At 41.4% G+C, this 14,140-nt stretch overlaps 1 protein-coding gene and 1 long non-coding RNA gene across 10 annotated transcripts in view; both read left to right on the forward strand.

Moving 5' to 3' along the window:
- VWA3B (von Willebrand factor A domain containing 3B) overlaps positions 1-14,140 on the forward strand; it is a 177,436-nt gene that overhangs the window by 133,998 nt on the left and 29,298 nt on the right. The window lies entirely within an intron of this gene.
- Positions 835-13,637, forward strand: LOC122441390. The gene is made up of 3 exons (XR_006269343.1): positions 835-999; positions 12,474-12,477; positions 13,628-13,637. It is a non-coding gene; the product is annotated as an uncharacterized LOC122441390 (long non-coding RNA).

Here is a 14,140-nt window from a genome sequence, read left to right on the forward strand (position 1 = left end):
ATGTAAGTCCCTTTAACCCTTGTTGTAAAGCTGGTTTGGTGGTACTGAATTCTCTTAACTTTTCTTAACTTTTGCTTGTCTGAAAAGCTTTTTATTTCTCCATCAATTTTGAATGAGATCCTTGCTGGGTACAGTAATCTTGGTTGTAGATTTTTCCCTTTCAGTACTTTAAATATATTCTGCCATTCCCTTCTGGCCTGCAGAGTTTCTACTGAAAGATCAGCTGTTAAATGTTTGGGGTTTCCCTTGTATGTTACTTGTTGCTTTTCCCTTGCTGCTTTTAATATTCTTTCTTTGTGTTTATTCTGTTAGTTTGATTAGTATGTGTCTTGGTGTGTTTCTCCTTGGGTTTATTCTGTATGGGACTCTTTATGCCTCTTGGACTTGATTGACTATTTCCTTTTCCATGTTGGGGAAATTTTCAGCTATAATCTCTTCAAAAATTTTCTCATGCCCTTTATTTTTCTCTTCTTCTTCTGGGACCTCTATAATTTGAACGTTGGTGCATTTGATGTTGTCCCAGAGGTTATTCTGCTCCTCAGAAATTATTTCCACCATTTTATCTTCCAGCTCACTGATTCATTCTTCTGCTTCAGATATTCTGCTATTGATTCTTTCCAGAGTATTTTTAATTTAAGTAATTGTGTTGTTTGTCTCTGTAGGTTTAATCTTTAATTCTTCTTGGTCTTTGTTAATTGGTTCTTGCATTTTCTCCATTTTGTTTTCAAGGTTTTTGATCATCTTTTTGATGATCTTTTTCAGGGAGTTTGCCTGTTTCCTCCTCATTTACTTGGACTTCTGTGTTTCTAGTTTGTTCCTTCTTTTGTGTAGTATTTCTCTGTCTTTTCATTATTTTTTTTTTAACTTATTGTGTTTGAGGTCTCCTTTTCCCAGGCTTCAGGGTTTGAATTCTTTCTTCCTTTTGGTTTTTGCCCTCCTGAGGTTGGTCCAATAGTTTGTGTAAGCTTCAAAAAGGGTGAGATTTGTGCTGAGTTTTGTGTGTGTGTGTGTGTGTTTATTTTTCCTCTGTTGGGCAAGGCTGAATGAGGTGGTAATCCTTTCTGCTGATGATTGGGTTTGTATTTTTGTTGTTTGTTGTTTAGATGAGGCGTCCTGCACAGGGTGCTACTGGTGGTTGGGTGATGCTGGGTCTTGTACTCAAGTGGTTTCCTTTGTGTGAGTTCTCACTATTTAATACTCCCTAGGAAGGAAAGTTATGGCCAACCTAGACAGCACATTAAAAAGCAGAGACATTACTTTGCCAACAGAGGTCCGTCTAGTCAAACCTATGGTTGTTCCAGTGGTCATGTATGAATGTGAGAATTGGACTGTGAAGAAAGCTGAGCACTTTGAAGAATTGATGCTTTTGAACTGTGGTGTTGGAGAAGACTCTTGAGAGTCCCTTGGACTGCAAGGAGATCCAACCAGTCCATCCTGAGGGAGATCAGTCCTGGGTGTTCATTGGAAGGACTGATGTTGAAGCTGAAACTCCAATACTTTGCCCACCTCATGTGAAGAGTTGACTCTTCGCTGGGAGGGATTGGGGGCAGGAGGAGAAGGGGACGACAGAGGACGAGATGGCTGGATGGCATCACCGATACAATGGGCATGAGTTTGAGTAAGCTCCGGGAGTTGGTGATGGACAGGGAGGCCTGGCGTGCTGCGATTCATGGGGTCGCAGAGAGCCGGACACGACTGAGCGACTGAACTGAGCTGAGTGTTAGTTCTCAGGTGGTCTGGAGTCTTGGAGTCAGTGCTTCCACTCCAAATCTGGTTAGGGCTTGATCTCTGGTTAGGAACAAAGATTCCACAAGTGGTTTGTTATGGCATTAAGTGAGCTTAAAACAAATACCCAAAAGTAAGAAACCAAAGATGAACCCCAGACAAATGGCAGTTACAAAATCAGGTAAATAATTATTAAAATAATGGAGTATACATATGCACCCATAAGCAAAGTCAAAACAACTAAAAAAAGTACAGTAGATTGACCTGGTGAACAAACAAAATAAAAAAGTATATTTACCAGTTAAGAACAAAACCAACTAAAGCACAAACTGGAAAACAAAACTAAAGCAAGGTGCCAAGTGGGGAATAAAACAATGAAAACAAAACTAGCAAATATGTTGAGAGAAAGAGAAAGAAAGAAAAGAAAGAATAGATATGCAAAGTTAAATAGAGGTAAATGAAGAAGATTTATATATATTAAAGATTAACTGCAAGGGGAAAAGAACAGTAGGAATGGCAAACAAAGGAATAAATGTAGAAAAAAATATAATAGGTTTAAATAATTAAAATTACAAAAAAGAGAAAAGAAAAAAAAGAAAGAAGAAAGAAAAAGAGAAAAAAAATGGAAAACTCCATAGCACTGCAAAAGCCCAACATAGAGGCAGAGGTTTATAACAACAATAAAAAGTGTGACTGAATACACACACACACACACACATATATATATATATGTATGTTTGTATATACACGCATAATCAAAGTCAAGAGTCCAACAGAAATAAAGTACAATACTTTGACCTGGTGAACAAAGGAAGCCAAAAATTATATCTACCAGTTAAGAGCAAAACGAACTAAAGCACAAACTGGAAAATAAAACTAAAGCAAGGTGCCAATTGGGGAATAAAGCAATGAAAATAAAACTAACAAATATGTTGAGAGGAAAGGAAAGAAAGAATAGATATGCAAGGTTAAACAGAGGTAGATAAAGAAGATTTATATACATTAAAGATTAACTGCAAAAAACATAAAGATTAACTGCAACAGGAAAATCGCAGTAGGAAAAGCAAACAAAGGAATAAATGTAGAAAAAAATTAGTTAAAGCTTAAAAAAGAGAAAAGGAAAAAAACGAGGAAAACTCCACAGAACTGCAAAAGCCCAATGTAGAGGCAGAGGTTTATAACAACAATAAAAAATGTGACTGAGAAAAAGAGAAAAAAAAAAAGCTCAGAAGCTTAATTAGATTTCCTAGTGCCAATAAAATTGACAGCTAAAACAGAGGAGGGAAAAGGGGCGGGGGGGTGGAGGGGAATCCAAAGAATCTACAGAACAAGTCAAAACATAAGAATAATAGATGTTTTTCTTGAGTCACTTCTGTCAGAGTCCTTTCCCTCACTGGGAGTCACAGTCCACCTCCCCTCCCTAGGAGGCCCTCCAACAATGTGCTGATCTCTGGACCTGTTGTCGGGGCAGCTCAGATTCTAATCTGGTCCTACTCCTATATGTTCTTGCCTCCAATGTCCACAGCTATCAGAACTGGTGCCTGGCAGGCCACAGTCTACAGGGCCGCAAAGAATTGGACAAGACCGAAGCAACCCTGCATGCATAGACGCAAGAGTTTTTTTTGTCTGTGGCAGCTCTGCCCCAGTGAGAGTTGAGCATGAAGGCGGTGCAGCTGTTTGGCTTGCAGGGACCCTGGGGGCACCAAAGGTGCAGGGACATGGACTGCCTCTGCTGCAGGAGTTATGGCCCTATCAGAGTCTTTTTTCGAGCCTCTTGTAGCTGACGATCGGAAGGCTTCTTTGGCCAGTCTTTCTCCGTAGCTCCGCCCGTTCAGGCACTTAGAGGGCTTCCTTGCCTGGGGTCCTTCTCTGTTGTCTGGTGCATCAGGCACACGGAGGGGCCCCCCTGGTTGGGGTCCTACTCTGTAGATCGGGGTGTCCGGCACTTAAAGGAGCACCTTGGGTGGGGTCCTATTCTGTAGTTCAGTGCGGCGGGCACTGTCTGGGCCAGCCTCTCTATTGTTCAGCTGCCGCTGCTGGCTGTGTGAGGAGAGAGAGGCTATGGTGATGGCTCCACCCACTACGCGTGACTCAGCAGTATTGCTTTGCTTCCATGGCTGCCCAGCTCTCCTCCACAGGCATTTCTCACCACAGTCTCCTCCCTCACATCCCCTTGATCCGTCTCTCCGCAGTCAACAGCAGCCCTCGCCCTGGGATTGCTCCACAATCCCTAAACTCCAGCTCCCAGCTGCTGCGCCTTCCAGGGGACCTCATCCCTGTCTGGAGTATGTATGGCTGCCCCAAGGACTGTCTGACTCTCGTTCCATTTGCTGCTACAGATCAGCTGTTTCCCTCTCAGACTTAAATGTTTCTCCTCTGACTCAGACAGTTGCCCCGATATGGGGATCAGACCCTTGCTTCAGTTCCCCCACCTATCGAGGGCAGGTCCAGTCTTGCTAACACTCCTGTTTTTCCCCCTAGTTCCTTCATCATGCCAAGTTTTGTGTGATTCTATATATTCTTTTCCACTGGTCAGGTACTCCTGTCCGCTCTCAGCTGGTGTTCTGCATGCACTTCTGTGTCTGAAGGTGTATTCCTGATGTATCCATGGAGAGAGATGTACTCCGTGTCCACCTACTCCTCCACTATCTTTAAATCCTCAAACATTTACTTTTAATTATTTTTCTTCCTTGAATAAATTTTTACATAGAGTGTCCATAATCATTTTATATTCTGCTTTTCAATTTAGCATTGTCTTATATACTTTATTTGTGTTTTTGCTGAACCATCAGATTGATATTTTTTGTGGTTACATGATATTCCATGCCGTGTGACTACACTCATTGGTTTAACTCTTCACTGAATGTTGGACATTTGGGTTTGTTTGTTTTTTTTCAATTTTCCTTTCACATGTTTTGATGCTTCTATGGTGCATATAGTTGAACTATCTTGTTAAGATAAGTTCTTAGGAGTGGGACTCCTGGCCCAAAGAACATAAACACTTGGGGGCTCTAAATACTTGCTGCTTGTATAATAAATATTCTCTTTCTGACTGTAGTAGGGTGTGTGTAGACCTGGAATAGTTCATCTGGAATCTTACTGACTTCTATATAATTTTCATATATTCACCATTTAATGACATAAAAAAATATATCCAAGGAATTGACCTTTGAGATTCATCTATTTTTTATTTCAGTTTTTGCTAAATGATACTGACTTTGCCTGGTTTTAAATTCTGTATTTGCTATTCTAGATTGTTGTGTTTTGTTTGCTTATTTTTATTTAATTTTTCGCCTGAAAATGGCTTTTTTTCCCATCAGTGTAGAAAGCTATTTCTTTTCTGCAGAATGTAAAAGTTTTATCATATTTTTATTTTTACTTATTCTGTTTATATATATATATATATATATATATGGATTCTTATTGTTGTTTTTATTCAGACAAGGTTATCCCCTCAAAGAGTTGTTCAGTCTTTCCTTGGAATGCACTGTCTGTTGACCCCAAATGTGTGGCTGTCTATTGGCCTTTCACACCTGGATGTCCTAGGGATACCCGAGAATCAAGAAGACTGAAAATGAATTAACTCCCTCTCCCTGGAGATCTCTTCTTTCATCGTGCCTCTTCCTCTCTGTTTGTCCCTTCATTTATTCATTGAAATATTTATGAGTTCCTCTGAGGTGCCAAGCCCTATTCTAAGCACTGGAAGTACTTAAACACATGGACCAAGTCCCACTCTTATTCTAGTTGAGAAAACAGACCATTACAGTCTTAAATGATGGACTTTCCCATGTTGCACTCTGAAGATGTTACTGCCTAACATCAGAATTTTCAAGCTTTCGATCTCTGGGTTAAGAAGGCCCCATGGAGGAAGAAACAGCAACCCACTCCAGTATTCTTGAGAATATTCTGGGAAATTCCATGGACAGAGGAGCCTGAAGGGCTACAGTCGAAAGGGTCACGAAGAGTTAGACGTGACTGAGCAGCAGCAGCATTCTTTCATCTGTACATTACATTAAATTTAAAAATGGGAGTGTTGCTAATGTAGTGAAAAAAGGCTTGTGATTCAGAACAAAGTATGTTCTAAATTTGTCTAGATTTGTGGGATTCAAAGGTTCATTGTTCGTGGGATATGAATTAATTGTTCTATTTCTTTATTCTCTTGTCCACAGAGTGGGAAGTAAAGTAATTTCCACAATTTCTTCATCCAAAAATATTTGTTCACTACCTACCATGGATCAGATTCATGGCACAGATGATCTCAGGCAGTGAATAGCCTATCACATTCTTCTCCCTTTCCTTAGGATCTGCCATGGTGAAGCTATACATTGAACACAAAATAGGGGCTTATTAATACCATTGGAGACATGGGTTCAGCCCAATGTAGGAGACATACTGTATTAGAACATAATCTCCATGAGAGCTGAGATCTTGTTTGGCCTCACTTATAGCTATATCCATAGCTACATCCACTGAGAATGATGCCTGGCACATGGTGGGTGCTGAAAAGTATTTACTGAAGGAATGAAACCCAGATCCTTATATCAGAGTATTACAAATATGACAGTAGAAGCATAGCCATAGAACAACTGGAAGATGGGGGAACGTGAACAGTTCTGGCTGGGGAGTGGAGGAAGTCTTCACGGAACCGGGTGATTGAATTTGATCCAGAAGGATGTGTAGGGATTTGAGGGTGGGAGTGTGAGAAGTGTTCTGAGTGAGAGAAACAGCTTGTGTGTGCAGACGGGTAGAGGGGAAGAACATGGTGTATTCACCAGGGGTGTGCAGGAGACAAGACAGGGAAAGGGAGGAGGGACCCAGAATACAGGGAACTGAAAATCTCTCCTAGAATCAGGGACTCTACCCTGTAGGAAATGAATACCAGCGAGAGATTTACAGCAAGCGGAAAACATGAGCAGATTTTTGTTTTGGAAAGATTATTTTGGCAGCAAGATGAGGCTCAATGTAGGGGGGAAGACCAAAACCAGGTGCAGACTCTGACAGACTTGATCCTTGAGCCAAGCCAGTACAGTGTGGAGGGTTTAGGTGAGAGAGGCAGGAGTGGGTGGAAAGTGAACGTGTGGAGTGAGCCAGAGGGCAAAGCTGAGAACACCCACAAACTTCCCATCTTGGACAGCTGAGAGACAGAGGCACTGTTAACCACCACATCATATCAGCTCTGCTTCTTGAGGAGACAGCCCTTCTAAACACCCTGTCATTCTCTCACCCCTTACCACGTTTTTGTTTTCTTCACAGTACATTTCATCACCTGATGATATGTATGTATTTTTTCATGATCTGCGTCCTCCACTAGAGTAAGAGTAGGGCTTGGTCCATTGTGTTCTAGGTATTTCTAGTATTGCTGGAGTATTGCTTGACACCATGTTCAGTTCAGTTCAGTTCAGTCACTCAGTCATGTCTGACTCTTTGCGACCCCATGAATCGCAGCACGCCAGGCCTCCCTGTCCATCACCAACTCCCAGAACTTACTCAGACTCATGTCCATCGAGTCAGTGATGCCATCCAGCCATCTCAACCTCTGTCATCCCCTTCTCCTCCTGCCCCCAATCCCTCCCAGCATCAGGGTCTTTTCCAATGAGTCAACTCTTCGCATGAGGTGGCCAAAGTACTGGAGTTTCAGCTTCAGTGTCAGTCCTTCCAATGAACACCCAGGACTGATCTCTTTAGTATGGACTGGTTGGATTTCCTTGCAGTCCAAGAGACTCTCAAGAGTTTTATCCAATACCACAGTTCAAAAGCATCAATTCTTCAGCACTCAGCTTTCTTCACAGTCCAACTCTCACATCCATACATGACCACTGGAAAAACCATAGCCTTGACTAGATGGACCTTTGTTGGCAAAGTAATGTCTCTGCTTTTTAATATGCTATCTAGGTTGGTCATAAGTTTCCTTCCAAGGAGCAAGCGTCTTTTAATTTCATGGCTGCAGTCACCATCTGCAGTGATTTTGGAGCCCAAAAAGATAAAGTCTGACACTGTTTCCACGGTTTCCCCATCTATTTCTCATGAAGTGATGGGACCAGATGCCATGATCTTAGTTTTCTGAATGTTGAGCCTTAAGCCAACTTTTTCACTGTCCTCTTTCACTTTCATCAAGAGGCTTTTTAGTTCCTCTTAACTCTCTGCCAAAAGGGTGGTGTCATCTGCATATCTGTGGTTGTTGATATTTCTCCCAGCAATCTTGATTCCAGTTTGTGCTTCTTCCAGCCCAGCGTTTCTCATGATGTACTCTGCATATAAGTTAAATAAGCAGGGTGACAATATACAGCCTTGATGTACTCCTTTTCCTATTGGAACCAGTCTGTTGGTCCATGTCCCGTTCTAACTGTTGCTTCCTGACTTGCATATAGGTTTCTCAAGAGTCAGGTCAGGTGGTCAGGTATGCCCATCTCTTTCAGAATTTTCCACAGTTTATTGTGATCTACACAGTCAAAGGCTTTGGCATAGTCAATAAAGCAGAAATAGATGTTTTTCTGGAACTCTCTTGCTTTTTTGATGATCCAGTGAATGTTGGCAATTTGATCTCTGGTTCCTCTGCCTTTTCTAAAACCAGCCTTTTCTAAAAACATCTGGAAGTTCACAGTTGATGTATTGCTGAAGCCTGGCTTGGAGAATTTTGAACATTACTTTACTAGCGTGTGAGACAAGTGCAATTGTGTGGTAGTTTGAGCATTCTTTGGCATTGCCTTTTTTGGGGATTGGAATGAAAACTGACCTTTTCCAGTCCTGTGGCCACTGCTGAGTTTTCCAAATTTGCTGGCATTTTGAGTGCAGCACTTTCACAGCATCATCTTTCAGGATTTGAAATAGCTCAACTGGAATTCCATCACCTCCACTAGCTTTGTTTGTAGTGATGCTTTCTAAGGTCTACTTGACTTAACGTTCCAGGATGTCTGGCTCTAGGTGAGCAATCACACCATCGTGATTATCTGGGTCGTGAAGATCTTTTTTGTACAGTTCTTCTGTGTATTCTTGCCACCTCTTCTTAATATCTTCTGCCTCTGTTAGGTCCATACCATTTCTGTCCTTTATTGAACTCATCTTCACATGAAATGTTCCCTTGGTATCTCTAATTTTCTTGAAGAGATCTCTAGTCTTTCCCATTTGATTGTTTTTCTCTATTTCTTTGCATTGATCACTGAGGAAGGCTCTCTTATGTCTCCTTGCTATTCTTTGGAACTCTGAATTCAAATGGGAATATCTTTCCCTTTCTCCTTGTAAGCACTCCCAAATATTTGAATGAATAAATGAATGGAAGAACCGAAGGAAGAGGTACCATGAGAGGAAAGGAAAGGAAACTCACTTTAGGTCCTCTTGATTCTTGGATGTCCCCAGGGCATCTGGGTGAAAAAGGCCAATAGGCAGCCACATGTTTGGAGTTCAGGAGAAAAGTCTGAGTCAAGGAGATGGATTTGAAGGTTCTTTGTGGTAATGAGAAAGGGAGACTGTAGAGGGGCCAATACAGGACAGCTAGAGAAGCAGAAGCTCCAGGTAGGGAGCCATGATGCCAGAGCCTAAGGAGGAGAGGTGGCAAGAGCCCTCGGCCTGGGGTCAGAAAGACCTGAATTCAAGTCCAGCACTGCCACATTCCAGCTGAGGGGTTGGGGTCCTTTAATGGACCAGAACCTGGAGTCAGAAAGACCTGAATTCAAGTCCAGCACTGCGACATTCCAGCTGAGGGGCCTTCCTTAGGCTTTCTTCACCAAGGTCCCTCATCCTTGAGTGAGAAAAATCATAATGGCCACCTGCAAGATGGTTATGAGACAGCTCACATAATATGCTCAGGACAGTGTGCAACATTAAATGTTCAACAGGAAACGCTCTCTCAACACACATTGTCCTTCATTGCTATTTTTATGATTAATGAATTACTGAGGAGTTTTGAAATAATCGTACAGGATGATATCTGAAAGCCATTTGACTTTCAAGATGGATATCAATATTGATCCTAGCCAGAACAGTTTTGGTGGCATTTTGGGAGTGGAAGCCAGTTTGCAGAAGGTGGAGGAGTGGATAGAAGTTGAGAAAATAAATATAGGAAGCAAAGACTTTAGTTTCAAGGTCTTCATAGAAAGGAAAGGAGAAAAAAGAAGGCAGGAACTTGATGTGGGAGCCACAGCGAGAGAAGAAATTGAATTCATGTAATGATATTGGTGGGTCCACTGCTACCCTCTTTCTTGGTCAAGGATTAAAGATATCCTTTCACTGCCCTGTCACTTTATTGGGTGACCAAAGCCTCCACAGTCTGTTCAGGGCAGCACCCAAGTGCCCAAGGCAATTGTCTATAGGTAAGGAATGGGTGGGAGAGGTTCATACTTGGCAGCTGATCCACAGAGTTTCTTCCACTCTGAGCGTGGCCCTCTGCAATGGAAGATTTTCTGTATAATTTTCTTAAGATGATGCTTCTCCTTACTGTATGTGATGTATTGTGTGATCTTTTTACTTCATTTCTATCTGAATTGATTTCATGACCCACTAACAGGTGTCAACCTTTCTGTGTGAAAAATGGTTGGGATCAAAGCTCAGGATTGCAAGACTTTTTGAGATCTGCAGTGAAAAATCCATCACATATGCAGTCATCTTTATTGATTCAGATATAACCAGAGTCTCATTTTAAATTCTAATAGCAAAGGCCAAAGATTTTGATCAATGGTTGTAATTTGGAGAGGAAGAAACCTTCTGGTTTTCGTTAAGATCCCCTAGAGTTTATTGATAACACAGCAAAAGGTGGTTAAAGTTGGTTGGCATGAGATGCAGTCAGAAACGCCCGTGTGTGTTCAGAAGGGAGTGGTCACTGTATTTGATCCAGTCGAGGGTGCATCATAGAGCCTGCGGGTCTGTGGCTCTCAGGTATTTCCCCTGCCATATGTTGGCACCCAGAGTAGACACCACATTGGTTCCTGAGCTTGGAACAACTTCATGATTTTTCATGGATTAGTGGTGGAGAGAAGTGGTTATACATGCCAGTGTCTGGCTAGATTGCACCCTGCTTTTCCACTCAGACTTTCCCTGGCAGTTCTTTGCAAGATCAGATGTAGGGTGTGAATCATTATTTCACCTGCTCTGCCCAGCACATTATACTGGGCACATCCCATGCTTAACTGTTCTCCCTGTTTCTATAATCCACTGATTCTGTGGCATCCTTGGAGATAAGTGCTTGGATTACTGACTACATAATGCAAGGAGAGGTCTTAATTTGTTGGTCCTTTAATGGACCGGAACCTGGTGGTCCGGAGTCGACTATAAGAAAGTAAGAGAGAGAAAGAGGCTGATATCCCCTGGTTTACACAGAAAGACAATAGAGTCCTATTTTTAGGGCTCGCGCTGCTGCACGTAGGCACCGGGCACCCTTTCAAGTGGGTGAAGGCACAGTGTGCCTTCTCGAGAGGGTCTTAGAAACCCGGGCAAGAAAGTGAGCTCAGGAGGCCTCCACACTCCAAGGAATTAGCCAGAAATAGAGAGATAGAGAGAGAAAGACAGAAAGAAAGACACGGGGACCCAAGCTCTGATGGAGCAAAGGTGTTTTAATCAACAAGGTGTGGGCATATATAAGATAGTTATTCTCAGCAAAGATAAAGCTTAAAATTCCAGATTTACAAAACATAACGCAATCCCTATCAAAGAGAGAGTTGCAAACAATCACCTTTTACTGTATGGTTCATAAAAAGGAAGAGGGTGCTTATCACCGTAATGAGAAATGCCTAGATTCCTCAGCCCCAGGAAAGGCGTGCCTCTCCTCTTAATTCCTGAATATTCAGGAAAATAAGAGCCAGAGGGTTCCTGACAGATCCAAAACAGCACACAGGAAGCCCCTTGTTAAATGCTTCCTGACAATTCCCCCTATTTTATTATATTTGTAAAAAAAAAAAAAAAGGTCTTGACCAAATAAGTTTGGTTAGTATTAACCAACCTTATAGAAAGGCAACGATAAACAACAAATACAATTATCAAGACAATCACCAAAGTTACAGTTCTAGACCCAATGCTGTGGGTAATACTTTCAAACCATCCTTGTGGGTCTAGCTCGGATAATTAGTTCAGCTAAAGTTTCCAAATTAGTGGAAGAGGGCAGACGTTTAGAAAAAGTTTTAAAGATTTTCTTTTGCAGTAATTGTACATTCAGTGAGGCATTATCATGTAAATGAAATTTGGTTTGTTTCCAATTGTAGGTACTATGATTGAAATGAACAGGAATAACACAAAATTGGCCATTAATACAAGTTACAGAACATAAAGTCTTATTAAATTGTAAATTTCTTATGGCTATAACGAAAGGAAGTGGGACACAGGCCTGTACAACTGATTATAGCGCAAGAAATAGTTACTATGACCATGACTGGTCCCTATGAAATGTCCGATCCGAGTCCCAAGTTCTCTGGTGCTGGCAGCACATTTTTATGTTTTATATATGTCTCATAGTTTAGGCCCAATTTGTTTATCGAGGATGATTTGAGGAGGAGGGTGTCATTCCACTGTCAAGCCAGCCAAGAAGTCCTTTGTCATGGTAATGTTTCAGTGTAGTGTTAGTAACCTTTTACGTAATGTTTTTTGTTCTTTCCCTAACTCTTTCCCTAAGGTTTCAGTAGTAAACATATTTCACAGACAGAAAAAGGGCAGCAGTGTCTACCAGTCTCCTTTTGGAGGCAGGACGAAAGGCCAAGTTTGTCGGCCGACGTTTATGCATAATTTTGCTGGGCCCATACACAAAGGAAGGACTTCATAACCTAAAGAAATGTTAATTAGTTTTGTAAGGCATGGTTCCGGCGAGGCAGAAAAGGAAAGACGACCTCAACAGAAGTAGGTTACCTTTATTCAGGCAAGGAGGGGCGACAGTCGGCCTAATGACCAGGCTGAGCGCCGAAAGGGATCAGGGAGGCTTCATACTTATAGGGAGGTTTGTGGAAGCGATAAGGGAAACGTCAATCAAGTGGGATATTTTGAGTATTCTTTTGTTGAGATGACACTTGTAGTTGGGCAGGGGGTGATAAATCTTCTGGGCGGGTGTAGGGGGTGGTAGGTTTCCGGACAGGGGGTGATAAGTCCCAGATAGATGCAGCTGGCCTGGAGCATCAGGATGGAACTAAAGTTATGCTTTGTTTTCTCCGAAGTTAGATGATTCAGCAAGGGGCCTTTGAGACTGTTGTTCTCTTTTCTAGGCCCAAAAGACTCCTTCAAGGTTTCCCTCCTCCCCAGGGTGTGAGGGTTCCAGGGACGGGGCATATGGGTGGAGTCATTGGTTGATATGATCCGTCTTTTCTCAGTCCACTTTATGACATGAAATAAAGCAGGGTTGGGTAAGTAAATTAGTTAACGCAGCTCGAGCGGGGGTCACGCAGACCAACAGAGCATAGCGATAAGAAGGTTTTTAGGACTCTGAGGCATTTCCTGTTGACAAATCAGATTTTTAACTTTATTAGTGAGGGTTTTTATTTGTCCCCAAGAGGGGATATCACAGGGTTGATGTCTCCAAGGGCGGTGCTTCCTAGAGATCTTTAGAGCCACCATGGCCTGTATTGGAATTTCTTTCTCCTGGGGTTCTTGTTATTTCGTCTCCATTTTGAATGTCGGGGGCCCCCTTGGATCGAATTTTCCAAGGAAAAAGTTTGTTGGATCCATCTGGGGAAATACAAGCATATCCCTATCCCTGTAAGATTAATTTCTCAGATTTCTATTGTTTATTGAACCTGTCTTGGTACCAAATGGGCAGAGGAAGAGAAGTGTCCTTCAATTCCTTGAAATGTTTTTCTGCTCTTGTTAAAATATTTCCCTGTGGTAGGTTTAAAAATTTTAAAACAAATAAAGCTGTATTAACAATAGTTATGGGTTTAGAAAATATCTTATGTTGGAATCTAGTAAAGTCTGCTTTGGATAAGGAAGACAGTAGTGTTCCTGTGTATTCCCCCTTTTTTAATTTTTTTATTTATAACTTTAGTGTGTGATGTGTTTGCTCGACTATGTCTTGTGTCTGTGGATTATAAGGAATATCTGTAATATGTTTAATAGAAAAAGATTGTAAAAATTGTTCAAAGTGTCTAGAAATATAGGCAGGGCCATTGTCTGTTTTAACAGAACTAGGAGTTTATGGTGGAGGTTTTTATATTTTTTAATACAAAAACTGAATATATAGAATCAGAGACTATATTAATAGGGTAAGGATATAGGCAAATAACTTGAATAAGAGCATATAACTTATTTTGTTGAGCAGAATGAAATTTAGTATAAAAGACTATATTTTTTAAGAGACCAGAATGAAGCTTTGGCATTTTTAGTCAAACGGAAATGCGAGAAATAATAAATTCAGTGTTTTTGAAGAAATTTTACAGCTTACCAGAAGGATAATGAAATGATATTTTTTCAAAATATTTTAGGGAAGTTAATTGGAAATCGGTAGAAGTTT

The sequence above is a fragment of the Cervus canadensis genome, chromosome 5 (assembly GCF_019320065.1).
Source record: "Cervus canadensis isolate Bull #8, Minnesota chromosome 5, ASM1932006v1, whole genome shotgun sequence".
Classification (NCBI taxonomy): Eukaryota; Metazoa; Chordata; class Mammalia; order Artiodactyla; family Cervidae; genus Cervus; species Cervus canadensis.